The following is a 12,626-nucleotide window of genomic DNA, read 5'->3' on the forward strand; positions in this document are numbered from 1 at the left end:
CTCACCGCCGGGCTCCCGGTGCCGCCCCCGGAGCCGCTCCCGGTGCCCGAGCCCGGCGCGGCCGCCCGATGCCCATCGGAGTCCGCCGAGCGCTGCCCGCGGACTCGCGGGGCGCTCCTCCCTCCGCCGATATCGCCCTCCCTCCTGCCTCTCTGCCCTCCCTCCGCCGATATCGCCCTCCCTCCTGCCTCACTGCCCTCCCTCCGGCGATATCGCCCTCCCTCCTGCCTCCCTGCCCTCCCTCCGCCGATATCGCCCTCCCTCCTGCCTCCCTGCCCTCCCTCCTGCCTCCCTGCCCTCCCTCCCTCTCTCCCTTCCCTGCTCCTCCTCCGTCTCCCTTCGCCTGCCCCCGGGCTCCAGGGACCCTGTGGGACGGGCTCGCCCCCCGCCCCGAGGGGGTTTGGGCGCCGGGGGAAGTCCAGGGAAAGCGCTCGGGGCGGCGAAAGGAACCAAAAAGTGTTTGCGAGGCGCCGAAACTAAAGGAGGGACTGAAAACACGGCTCCGAGGCGCTAAAAAAAAAAAAAACAGTCAGGGAGCGCCAAAATCCGCCCACAAAGCGCCCGAGACCCGCCGCGAAGCACCAAAATCCCTCCAGAACCCACAACAGAAACAACCGCAAAGCACAAAAAAAAAAATAAAAAAAAAAAAAAAAAAATCAGTCACAAAGTACCAAACCCAGCCCCAAAGTGGCAAAACCAGCCTGAAAGCACACGATAAACCCCGGCCAAAAAAGAGCCATCAAAAGTCACAAAAGCACCAAAACCAGCCGTGAACCACAGCAAAACAGTCACAGGGTCAAAAAGCAGCCAGAAAGGGGAAAAAAACCCCAACAACAACAACAACAAAAACCAAAACCCAAACAAAAAACCCCCAACCCCCAGCCAAAAAAAAAAAAGGCAACACAAACCAGCCACAAAGTGACCAAAACACCCACAGTTAAATCCCCCCAAAGCAGCCACAAGCCACCAAAAAGACCCCAGTCAAAGGTACCAAAAAACAGCCACAAAGCAGCAAAATCCGTCCAGAAACCACAAAAGAAACAGCTACAAAGCACCAAAAAACAAAGTGTCAGAAAGCAGCCAGGGAACAGCAAAAAAAAAAAAAGTCACAAGCACCAAAATCAGTCACAAAGCGACAAAAAATAGCCACGAACTGACAAAATGTGGCCACAAAGCACCAAAAGAACGTGACAAAGTGGCAAAAAATAGGCACAAAGCACCAAAAAGAGTCACAAGGCAGCAAAAGGTCACAAAGGACCAAAACTAAGCAGAAAGCAAAAGAAAAAAAAAAATCAGACAAAAAAGCACCAAAAACCAGCCACAAGGCACCAAAAGTCATAAAGTGCCAAAAATCACCCACAAAGAACCAGAACCAGTCACAAAGCACCAAAAACCAGCCACGGAAAGTAAAAAAATCCCCACTGAAATCCCCCCCAAAGCAGCCACAAGGCACCACCCCCCCCCAAAATAACCAAAGCCACCAAAACACAGCCACAAAGCACCAAACCCCCTCCAGAAAGCACAAACAGCTACAAAGCACCAAAGAGCAATTGCAAAGGGCTAAAAACAGTCACAGAGCACCAAAAGGTCACAAAGCACCAAAACCAGCCAGAAAGAAAAGAAACAACCAGCCAAAAAAAGCACCAAAAAAAACCAATAAGCCACCAAAAGTCAGAGTGTGCCAAAACCAGTCACAAAGAACCAAAACAGAGCCAGAAAGCAAAAAAAAAACCAGAAAAACACCCCAAAAAAAGCATCAAACCCAAGCCACAAAGTGCCAAACCCCCCCCAGTCAAACCCCCCAAAAGCAGCCACAAGGCACAAAAAAAAACCCTAAAAAAAAATCCCAGTCAAATCCTCCCAAAACCACCCAGAAAGCACCAAAAATCCACACAGAAATAACAAAGGAAACAACTACAAAGCACCAAAAACCAGTCACAGAGCACCAAAACCGGCCAGAAAGCAAAAATAACTCAGCCAAAACCCCCAAAAAATCAGCTACAGAGAGTCAAAAAACCCCCAGTGAAATCTCCCCAAAAGCAGCCACGAGCCACCAAAAGAACCCCAAAAAACACCCAGGGAAAACCACGAAAAAACAGCCACAAAGCACCAAAATCCACCCAGAAACCACACAAGAAACAGCTACAAAGCCCCAAAACCCAGTCACAACGTGCCAAACCCACCCACAGAGCACCGAAAAGACAAAAAGTACTAAAAACTGCCAGAAGGCAACAGAACAGCCCAAAACAGCACCAAAAACCAGCCCCAGGGCACCAAAAGTCATAAAGTGCCAAAACCAGGCACAAAACACCGAAATCCAGCCAGAAAGGAAAGAAAAAACCAGCCAAAAGCCAGCAAAAAAGTGCCCTCAAAAGTCAAAAAGTGCCAAACCAAGACATAAAGTAACAAAATGAATCCACGAAACAGACAAAAAAAAAAACCAAAAAAACCCAACCCCAAAACCCAGCCACAAAGGACTGAAATAAACAGCGACAAAGTGACAAAAAAACAGTCACAAAGAACCAAAAAAGTCACAAGGCACCAAAATCAGTTCACAAGGCACCAAAAAACAGCCAAAAGGAGCCAAAACCCCCCAGTCAAATGCCCCCAAACCAGCCCCAAAGCACCAAAATCAGTCCTCAAATCACAAAAAACCCTGACATAAAGTACCAGAAACCAGCCCCAAAGTGCCAAAGTCACAGAGCACCAAAATCAGCCAGAAAAAAAAAAAAAAAAAACAAAACAGCCAAAAAAAGCACCAAAAACCAGCCCCAAGGCACCAAAAGTCATAAAGTGCCAAAAAACAGCCACAAAGGAACAAAATACTTTCAAGAAGCCACAAAATCAGCCACAAACCCCCCAAAATCCTGGTCAAACCCAGTCAAAACAGCCCCAGAGCACCAGAACCTGTCCACAAAGCACCAAACCCAGTCACAAAATGCAAAATGAAACCCAGCCAGGGAGCACCAAAAACTGTCACAAGGCACCAAAAACTGTCACAGGGCACCAAAAACTGTCACTGGGCACCAAAATCCAGTCACTGGGCACCAAAATCCAGTCACTGGGCACCAAAATCCAGTCACTGGGCACCAAAATCCAGTCACTGGGCACCAAAATCCAGTCACTGGGCACCAAAATCCAGTCACTGGGCACCAAAATCCAGTCACTGGGCACCAAAATCCAGTCACTGGGCACCAAAATCCAGTCACTGGGCACCAAAATCCAGTCACTGGGCACCAAAAAGTGACAAAGGACCAAAAAACTGCCCAAACCCAGCAAAATCTGTCCACAAAGCACCAAAATCTGTCCACAAAGCACCAAAAACAGCCACAAAGCACCAAAACCAGCCACAAAGCACCAAAACCAGCCACAAAGCACCAAAACCAGCCACAAAGCACCAAAACCAGCCACAAAGCACCAAAACCAGCCACAAAGCACCAAAACCAGCCACAAAGCACCAAAACCAGCCACAAAGCACCAAAACCAGCCACAAAGCACCAAAACCAGCCACAAAGCACCAAAACCAGCCACAAAGCACCAAAACCAGCCACAAAGCACCAAAACCAGCCACAAAGCACCAAAACCAGCCACAAAGCACCAAAACCAGCCACAAAGCACCAAAACCAGCCACAAAGCACCAAAACCAGCCACAAAGCACCAAAACCAGCCACAAAGCACCAAAACCAGCCACAAAGCACCAAAACCAGCCACAAAGCACCAAAACCAGCCACAAAGCACCAAAACCAGCCACAAAGCACCAAAACCAGCCACAAAGCACCAAAACCAGCCACAAAGCACCAAAACCAGCCACAAAGCACCAAAACCAGCCACAAAGCACCAAAACCAGCCACAAAGCACCAAAACCAGCCACAAAGCACCAAAACCAGCCACAAAGCACCAAAACCTGTCCACAAAGCACCAAAACCTGTCCCCAAAGCACCAAAACCTGTCCCCAAAGCACCAAAACCTGTCCCCAAAGCACCAAAACCTGTCCCCAAAGCACCAAAACCTGTCCCCAAAGCACCAAAACCTGTCCCCAAAGCACCAAAACCTGTCCCCAAAGCACCAAAACCTGTCCCCAAAGCACCAAAACCTGTCCCCAAAGCACCAAAACCTGTCCCCAAAGCACCAAAACCTGTCCCCAAAGCACCAAAACCTGTCCCCAAAGCACCAAAACCTGTCCCCAAAGCACCAAAACCTGTCCCCAAAGCACCAAAACCTGTCCCCAAAGCACCAAAACCTGTCCCCAAAGCACCAAAACCTGTCCCCAAAGCACCAAAACCTGTCCCCAAAGCACCAAAACCTTTCCCCAAAGCACCAAAACCTGTCCCCAAAGCACTAAAATCCATCCACAAAGCCCCAAAATCCGTCCACAAAGCCCCAAAACCAGCAAGAAAGAAAAATGTCAATCAAAAAACCAGACAAAAATGCCCCAAAATCCAGCCCCAAGCCACTAAAATCTCCGAGGACCCAAAGCAGTCACTGAGCCCCAAAACCAGGCACGAGGCACTGAAAAGGCAGCCCCAAAGCCTCAGAAACCAGCCCCAAAGCCTCAAAAAACAGCCCCAAAGCCTCAAAAAACAGCCCCAAAGCCTCACAAACCAGCCCCAAACTTGGAAAATCCAGCCCACACTCACCAAAGCAGCTCCAAAGCACCCAAAAGCAGCCCCAAAGTCTCCAAAAGTGCCCCCAAACTCCCCCAGCTCACCTGCCAGAGGTGACCAAAGCGGGACAGCCCCGATGTCCGGGTGTGAACGATGAAATCCAGCCTCACATTCCAGCCAAGGGGCACAAAACCAGCCGGGAATCCCTTAAATCCACCCCCAAACCCCCAGAACCCGGCCCTAAACCAGCCCCACACCTGCCACAAATCAGCCTCTGATCACCAAGGCCACCTGCAAACCACCCAAAGCCAGCCCCAAAACACAAAATCCCGCCCCTAACGAGCCACAGGTGCCAAAATCCAGCCCCAAAGTGCCCCAAACCAGCCCCAAGTCACAAAATCCAGCCCCAAACTGCCCCAAACCAGCCCCAAGTCACAAAATCCAGCCCCAAAGTGCCCCAAACCAGCCTCAAGTCACAAAATCCAGCCCCAAAGTGCCCCAAACCAGCCCCAAGTCACAAAATCCAGCCCCAAAGTGCCCCAAACCAGCCATAAATTGCCCAAATCCAATTCCAAATCACCTCAAACGACCAAAATTCAGCCAGGAATCACCCCAAACCAGCCCCAGATCACCCCAAACCACCCAAATCCACTCACAAATCACCCTAAACCAGCCCCAAATCAACAAAATCCAGCCCCAAATCAGGCACAGATTGCCCCAAAGCACCCCCAAAATCACCCCCAAATCACCCAAATCTCCAAAATCCACCACAAATCCCCCTAAATCAGCCCCAAACCACCCAAATCCATCCCCAAATTGCCTAAATCAGCCCCAAATCCAGCCCCAAATCACCCCAAACATCAGCCAAAGGTCACCCAAATCCCACAAAAAATGACCCCAAACCAGCCCCAAATTATAATCCAGCCCCAAATCACGCACACATTGCCCCACACCAGCCACAAAACACCCCAATGCAGCCTCAGATGGCCCCAAATCCAGCCCCAAAACACATATTCCAGCCCCAAATTGTCCCAAATTGTCCCAAATTGTCCTCAATAATCAGCCCCAAAGTACCTCCAAAACCAACCCCAAATCACCCCCAAAAATCAGCCACAGGCACCCAAATCCAGTCACAAATCACCCCAAACCAGCCCCAAATCATCCAAATCCAGCCCCAAATTGTCCAAGTGCAGCCCCAAATTGCCCAAGTCCAGTCACAAATGGCCCCAAACCAGTCCCAAATCACCAAAATGCAGCCTCAAATCACCAAAATCCTGGAACAAATTGCCCCAAACCAGCCCCAAATTGTCCAAATCCAGCCCCAAATCACCAAAATCCAGCCCCAAAACAGTCCCAAATCATGGAATCCTGCAACAAATCGCCCCAAACCAGGCAAAAATCACCCCAAATCCAGCCCCAAGTCATCCCAATCCAGCCCTAAATCACCCAGTCCAGCCCCAAATCACAAAAATCCAGTCACAAATCACCCAAATCCAGCCCCAAATTGCCCCAAAAATCAACCCCAAGTCACCCAAATCTAGTCACAAATCACCCCAAACCAGCCCCAAATCATCCAAATCCAACCCCAAATCCCCCAAACCAGCCCCGAATCATCCAACTCCAACACCCCAAACCAGCCCCAAATCCAACCCTAAACCCACCCAAATCCAGGCCCCAAACCCAACCCCAAATCGTCCAACTCCAACACCCCAAACCAGCCCCAAATCCAGCCCTAAAATCCCCCAAACCACCCCCAAATCCAGCCCTAACATCCCCCAAACCAGCCTTAAATCATCCAACTCCAACACCCCAAACCAACCCCAAATTGCCCGAAACCAGCCCTAAAATCCCCCAAATCCAGGCCCCAACCCCCATCCTAAAATCCCCCAAACCAGCCCCGAATCATCCAACTCCAAACCCCCAAACCAGCCCTAAAATCCCCCAAATCCAGGTGCACCAAACCCCACCCTAAATCCCCCAAACCAGCTCCGAATCATCCAAATCCAACCCCCCAAAACAGCCCCAAATCCAGCCCTAAAATCCCCCAAACCAGCCCCAAATCCAGCCCTAAAATCCCCCAAACCAGCCCCAAATTGTCCCAAACCAGCCCTAAAACCCCCCAAGTCCAGGCCGCAAAGCCAAGCCCAAACCTCCCAAACCAGCTCCGAATCATCCAAATCCAACCCCCCAAACCAGCCCCAAATCCAGCCCTAAAATCCCCCAAACCAGCCCCAAATCCAGCCCTAAAATCCCCCAAACCAGCCCCAAATCCAGCCCTAAAATCCCCCAAATCAGCCTGGACTCATCCAACTCCAAACCCCCAAACCAGCCCCAAATTGCTCCAAATCAGCCCTAAAATCCCCCAAATCCAGGCCCCAAATCCCACCCTAAATCCCCCAAGCCAGTCCCAAATCATCCAATTCCAAACCCCCAAACCAGCCCCAAATTGCCCCAAACCAGCCCTAAAATCCCCCAAATCCAGGCCCCAAAGCCAAGCCCAGATCCCCCAAACCAGCCTCAACCCCCTGTGTTCCCCTGGCCATGCCCCCCACTCCAAACCCCCTTCCCCACCCCGAACCCCTGCAGAGCCCAGCCCAGTGCCCACTGGGAATCCCATCCCACCCCATCCAATCCCACCCCACCCCATCCAATCCCATCCCACCCCATCCCACCCCATCCCCAGTGCCGCTCCGCGTGCCCACACTGTGGGCCCTTTCTCTGGGGGGCACAAAGGGGTTTTGTGTGGCCCCGGGTCCCTCCGGAGGAGGGCAGATCCTCGGGATAGAAATCCATTGCCGGGGCTCCCGCAGCTGCGCTCCCGCCGATTCTTCTCCCAGGAAAGGAGGGGGATCCGGGATTGGCCGCACTAATGGGGCCATTCTTTCGGGGTGGACGGGACGAGCTCAAGGGCCCTTTTTTCTCCCCCCTGTCAGACAGTTGTTGTTCTCAGGGCTCTCGTTCCCATTCCCAGCCCCTGCTTCGGCCACAAACCACGTGGGAAGGAGGGGAAATTGAGGAAACGCGCGTTTTTCCCGGGAATTCGAGCGCTGGCCCAGCCCAAAGCCCGGCAGCGCCCCGATTATCCACCCTGGATTAAGGAAATAAAGACTAAACTGGGACTAAAGTCAGGATTGATGGCAGTGCTTGGGCGTCTTGTCCAGATCAGGGAATTCCAGGAGTCTATGGTTTAGAACCCAAGAATCCATGGAATCAGATTCCACCATTTAGAATCCTAGAATCCATAAAATCGTATTCCAGGATTCTACAGTTTAGAATCCCAGAATCACATCCCATGATTCTATCCTTTAGAAACCTGGAATCCACAGGACCACATCCCAGGATCCTGCAGTTAAGAATCCTGGAATCCACAGGACCACATCCCAGGATCCTGCAGTTAAGAATCCTGGAATCCACAGGACCACATCTCAGGATCCTGCAGTTAAGAGTCCTGGAATCCACAGGACCACATCCCAGGATCCTGCAGTTAAGAATCCTGGAATCCATGGAATCGTATCCCACGATTCTGTGGTTTAGAATCCCAGAATACGTAGAACCAGAATTCCAGGATTCTATGGTTTAGCATCCTGGAATCCACAGAAACATATTCCCTGACTCTATTGTTTAGAATCCTGGGATCCAGAGAACCACATTCCACGATTTAGAATCCCGGAATCCATCGAACCATATTCCATGATTCTATGATTTGGAACCCTGGAATCCAGAGAACCTCGTTCAATGGTTTAGAATCACAGCATCCCTGATCCCTCCACACCATCACATTCCATGATGGAACATGGCTGGATCCACTCCATGATTCCCAGAATCACCACACAATTGGCAGGATCACATTCCAGGATTCGGGATGACACAATCCCGGAATGGTTTGCCTCGGGAGGGACCTTAAAGCTCATCCTTGGCATTGTCCAGCTGGGAACAAGCCCCAGGCAGGGAGATCCTGCTTTCCAACCCCAAATCCATGTCCCTCATCCCTATTATCCAGGTCACGGAGTTCTCACAAGGACAAGGAATGAGTTCTGAAATAACTTGGGAATCAGCTTTGGGAAATCCAGGTGTTTGTATCCCACAGTATTCCAGCAGCCAGGCTCCACATGATGCCAGCGGCATTACCACAGGAGTAGGATCCATCAGGGATTAAATCTCATTCCCACTTTTCCCTGGGAAGGCACAGGGGCTGTTTATCCCGATCCAATCAGGCAGCCTGCGGATCCTGATCCCAAAGCACTTGGATCTAACTCCCTCCCTCGGGATCTTTGCTCCTTCCCATCTTTCCTCCTTCTCAGGTGTCCCAATCCTGGTGTGGATGATCCAAGTTCTTCTCACCCGAGTTTTCCTCCTGCCTCTCATCCTGCCCAGTTCCCATTCCCAAGGAATGCTGCTCTCTCCCTTCCCGGACCTGATTAATGGGAAAAGACCCACTGGGAAAACTGATGGCACCGAGGAATGCAGCATCCCAAAAAAAGGGATGGTCCAGCTCCCTTCCTGCAAGGAATCCAGCACTTCAGGGATGCACTTGTGTGATCCCAAGGGATCCTGGAGAGCTTGAATCCTGAAAAATTCAAGGGATCACTTTGATCCAGGGGGTCCGAACCCAGTCCTTGGTTTGCTGTTCTCCCACGTTCCCTGTTTCCCACATCTCTCCCCTCTGGATCACGCTCCCAGCAAACCCTGCTCTCCCTATCCCACGTGGCTGGTTGGGAACACGAGCCAGGAAGGGGGTGGAGGGATATTCCTTGGAATATTACTCATGGAAGGTGCGGCCGCTTCTCCCTCCGGCGCTAAATTTCAAAGTCCAGTTTCCAACAAAAGAGCAATTCAGGGATCTTCCCTTCCCTCCCCTCGTCCCTTTCCATCACCCCTGGGATTCCAGGACGCTGGAATACCTGGGATCTCGTACTCCTGGTTTACTCAGAGTTTGTGTATCCATCTGTTGGATTTATTAAAGCCATAAAAAAGTCTGGAATTCGTGTCTTTGGTTGGTTTGCTCCTTAAAACAGACCCATGGAGGGAAAGCGGGAACTTGGGAGCAGAAGAAATGGGAATTTAGGCCCATTTGACATGGGGGAAATAAGGATCACACAGCACATGGGGCTCCAAAACAAGGATCCCCAAAATCCTGTCCCAAATCCCCCCAAATCCAGACACAACCTCCCAAATCCAGCCCCAAATCAGCAAAATTGGCCCCAAATCAAAATCCAGCCCCAAACTGTCCCAGTCCAGTCCCAGAGCACCAAATTCCAGCCCCAAACTGTCCCAAATCCAGCCCCAAATTGCCCCCAAACAGCCCCAAACACCACCAAAATCACTGATTCCCAAAAGGCTCTAAGTTACTTCAGCACTCGTGTTCCCAGGGTTATCCCCGAATCCTGGAATGGTTCGGGTGGGAAGGGACCACAAAGCTCATCCAGTCCCAATCCCAACACCTTCCACTGTCCCAGGTTGCTCCAACCCATCCAACCTGGCCTTGGGCACTTCCAGGGATGGGGCAGCCACAGCTTCCCTGGGAAACCCATTCCAGGGCCTCACTGCCCTCACAGGGAAAAATGTATTCCCGATATCCCAGCTCCACCCCCCCTGGGGCAGTGGGAAGCCATTCCCATCATCCTGTCCCTCCATCCCTTGTCCAGTCCCTCTCCAGCTCTCCTGGAGCCCCTTCAGGCCCTGGAATGGGCTCTCAGGTCTCCTTGGAATCTTCCCTTCTCCAGGCTGGACATTCCCAGCTCTCCCAGCCCGGCTCCCAGCTGTGATCCAAACCAGCAGCACAAAGCCTGGATTGGCCACGGAGATTCCCTGGGAGCACTGGGACAGGGAATGCAGCCCAGGATTCCCTGCACACTCCCAGGGGAGCTCCCACTCTGGAGTTCTCTCCTGGCACCAGGAAATCCCTCCCTGGCTCTGCACTGGCTCCAGAGGGTTCATTCCCAAGGAGGACACTGCACTTCCACGGATTCATAAAGGGATCAAGGAGCAGCCTCGGGGAGGAGGGAACATCCTGGGAGATGCTCCCATCCTGGAAGATCAGCGCAGCTGGAAGTGTGAGGGCTCCAACCAGCCCTGGAATGCTGGGCAGAGTCACCCACCTGCTCCTGCAGATCCCAACAAGGATATCCCAACTCCTCGGATACCTCTGGCAGGACAAACACGCCCACAAAAGCTGGATCTGCTCTCCAAGGAGGCTCTGTGATGGGAAGGACGAGCAGGGATTGCTGGAAAGGCAGGGAAAGCCACGTGCTGAAAAAGTAGGAAAACTCAAATGCTGCTGGAAGAGCCCGGGAATTATATCTGGATTTCATTCGCAGGGGCTTTTCCAAGCTAAATGATGGATTCCATTCCCAGATCCGTGATTCCAGAGCAGCGCACACAGATTGGGATCCAGCTCTGCCACAGTGGCCCTTCAGCAGCTCCCACCACACTCAACCTCTCTCCCACTTTTTCCTCTCTCCCACCAGTTTTCCAAGGTTTTCCTTGGCTCCTGATCTCCCTGTGCTAATCCACCCTCAGGCCAGGGAATGTCCCCCCCCATAACTGGAATTACCATCCCGATTTTCTCTGGTCAATGGGAAATAAAGCACATGAAGTTCTCCTGCATCCAAGAACCTCCCAGCCAGGAACCCTGCAGGATATTCCTTGGGTTTAGATCCCTTAAAACTATTTCCAAGAAAAATCACTTGGCAAAGAAGTGTAACTCAACCCACCAGAACATTATCCCTGCTGAAAAACAGGAATTCATCACACTCCAGGCTGATTTTTTAAAGGATCTTTCCGTTTCCTTTTCCTCTTTTCCAACTGAATCCTTGGAAAAATCCTGAGGGAATTTTAATTTCTGCAATGCTGGTTTCCATTTAAATAATTAGCAATCAGATCACAGCTTTCATCAATGACATATTCCCATTATTTTCCCTCCTTCTTCCCCTGGGAATTCATCAGCCTGGCTTAAAAATTCTTGGAAAATTTGGGGGTTTTTGTGTCATTCCCAATGTTTTTTTTTCCAATGGGTTGAAAACCACTTTTCTCCACAAGCTGGCATTTTTTTCCTAAAGGCACCAGCACATCCAGCAGCCGGAAAATCTCCTTGGAAAATCCAACTCCATCCCTAATTATGGTTTTTCAGAGGTTTTACAGCAGCTTCCACCATTCCTGCCGTGTCCACATCCATCTGTTCTCCTGAATTAAAGCAGCCCCTCCTGAACATGGATTATTCCACGTTTATCCAAGGACAGCAGCCAGAGTTGGATGTTTTCCCTTCTCCAGGAGGGTCAAGATCCTTTTAGGAGACCGACACAGCTCCGGGCAGGGAGGAAAATCCCACAAATCCACCCCTAAAACATCAGGCACCAACATTCCAGCACTTTTGAGAGGCATTTTTATGGGAATTCAGGAGTTGAGCCGCCTTTGACTATCAGGGACTCCCTGCCAGTCCCCTCGGGAGCAGCCAGAAAAACCCTTCCAGGCCCCACTCACGGGATTAGGTGCTTCCAGGCATTCCTTTTCCCTGGATTTCTCCTGGCTCATCTCCTCTCCTTATTCTCTGACCCTGCAATCCATAAAAAAAAGCTTTTCCCACTTCCAGAATACGAATTCCATGGCATTGAAGAACTGGGAACAGCCCCAGGCAGGGAGATCCTGCTTTCCAACCCCAAATCCATGCCCCTCGCTGGGAAAATCCCAGTTTGGACTCCCCTTCCTTGAAGAAGGACCCTGGCACCTCCATGTTTATCCAAAGGGCAGATTCCCACATTATTCTGACTGGAATATTGAATATATGGAATATCTGGGATCTAATCTTATCTGAGAGACTCATCCTCCTTCCCCTGCCATTCCCATCCAATCCCAGAGGATTCCTTGTCAGCGACCTGGTTTCCACTAACATCCTTCTTTTTGCGTGGAAAGTTGGATTTAACCTGGAATCACTCACAGCTCTTCCCTTAATTCCCTTCCCTCGATTTCCTTAATTTCCTTCTCCACTGAAGGGATATTCCTAGAACTGATCTCACAGGACATGGA

The sequence above is a fragment of the Chiroxiphia lanceolata genome, chromosome 6, assembly GCF_009829145.1.
Source record: "Chiroxiphia lanceolata isolate bChiLan1 chromosome 6, bChiLan1.pri, whole genome shotgun sequence".
NCBI classification, from domain to species: domain Eukaryota; kingdom Metazoa; phylum Chordata; class Aves; order Passeriformes; family Pipridae; genus Chiroxiphia; species Chiroxiphia lanceolata.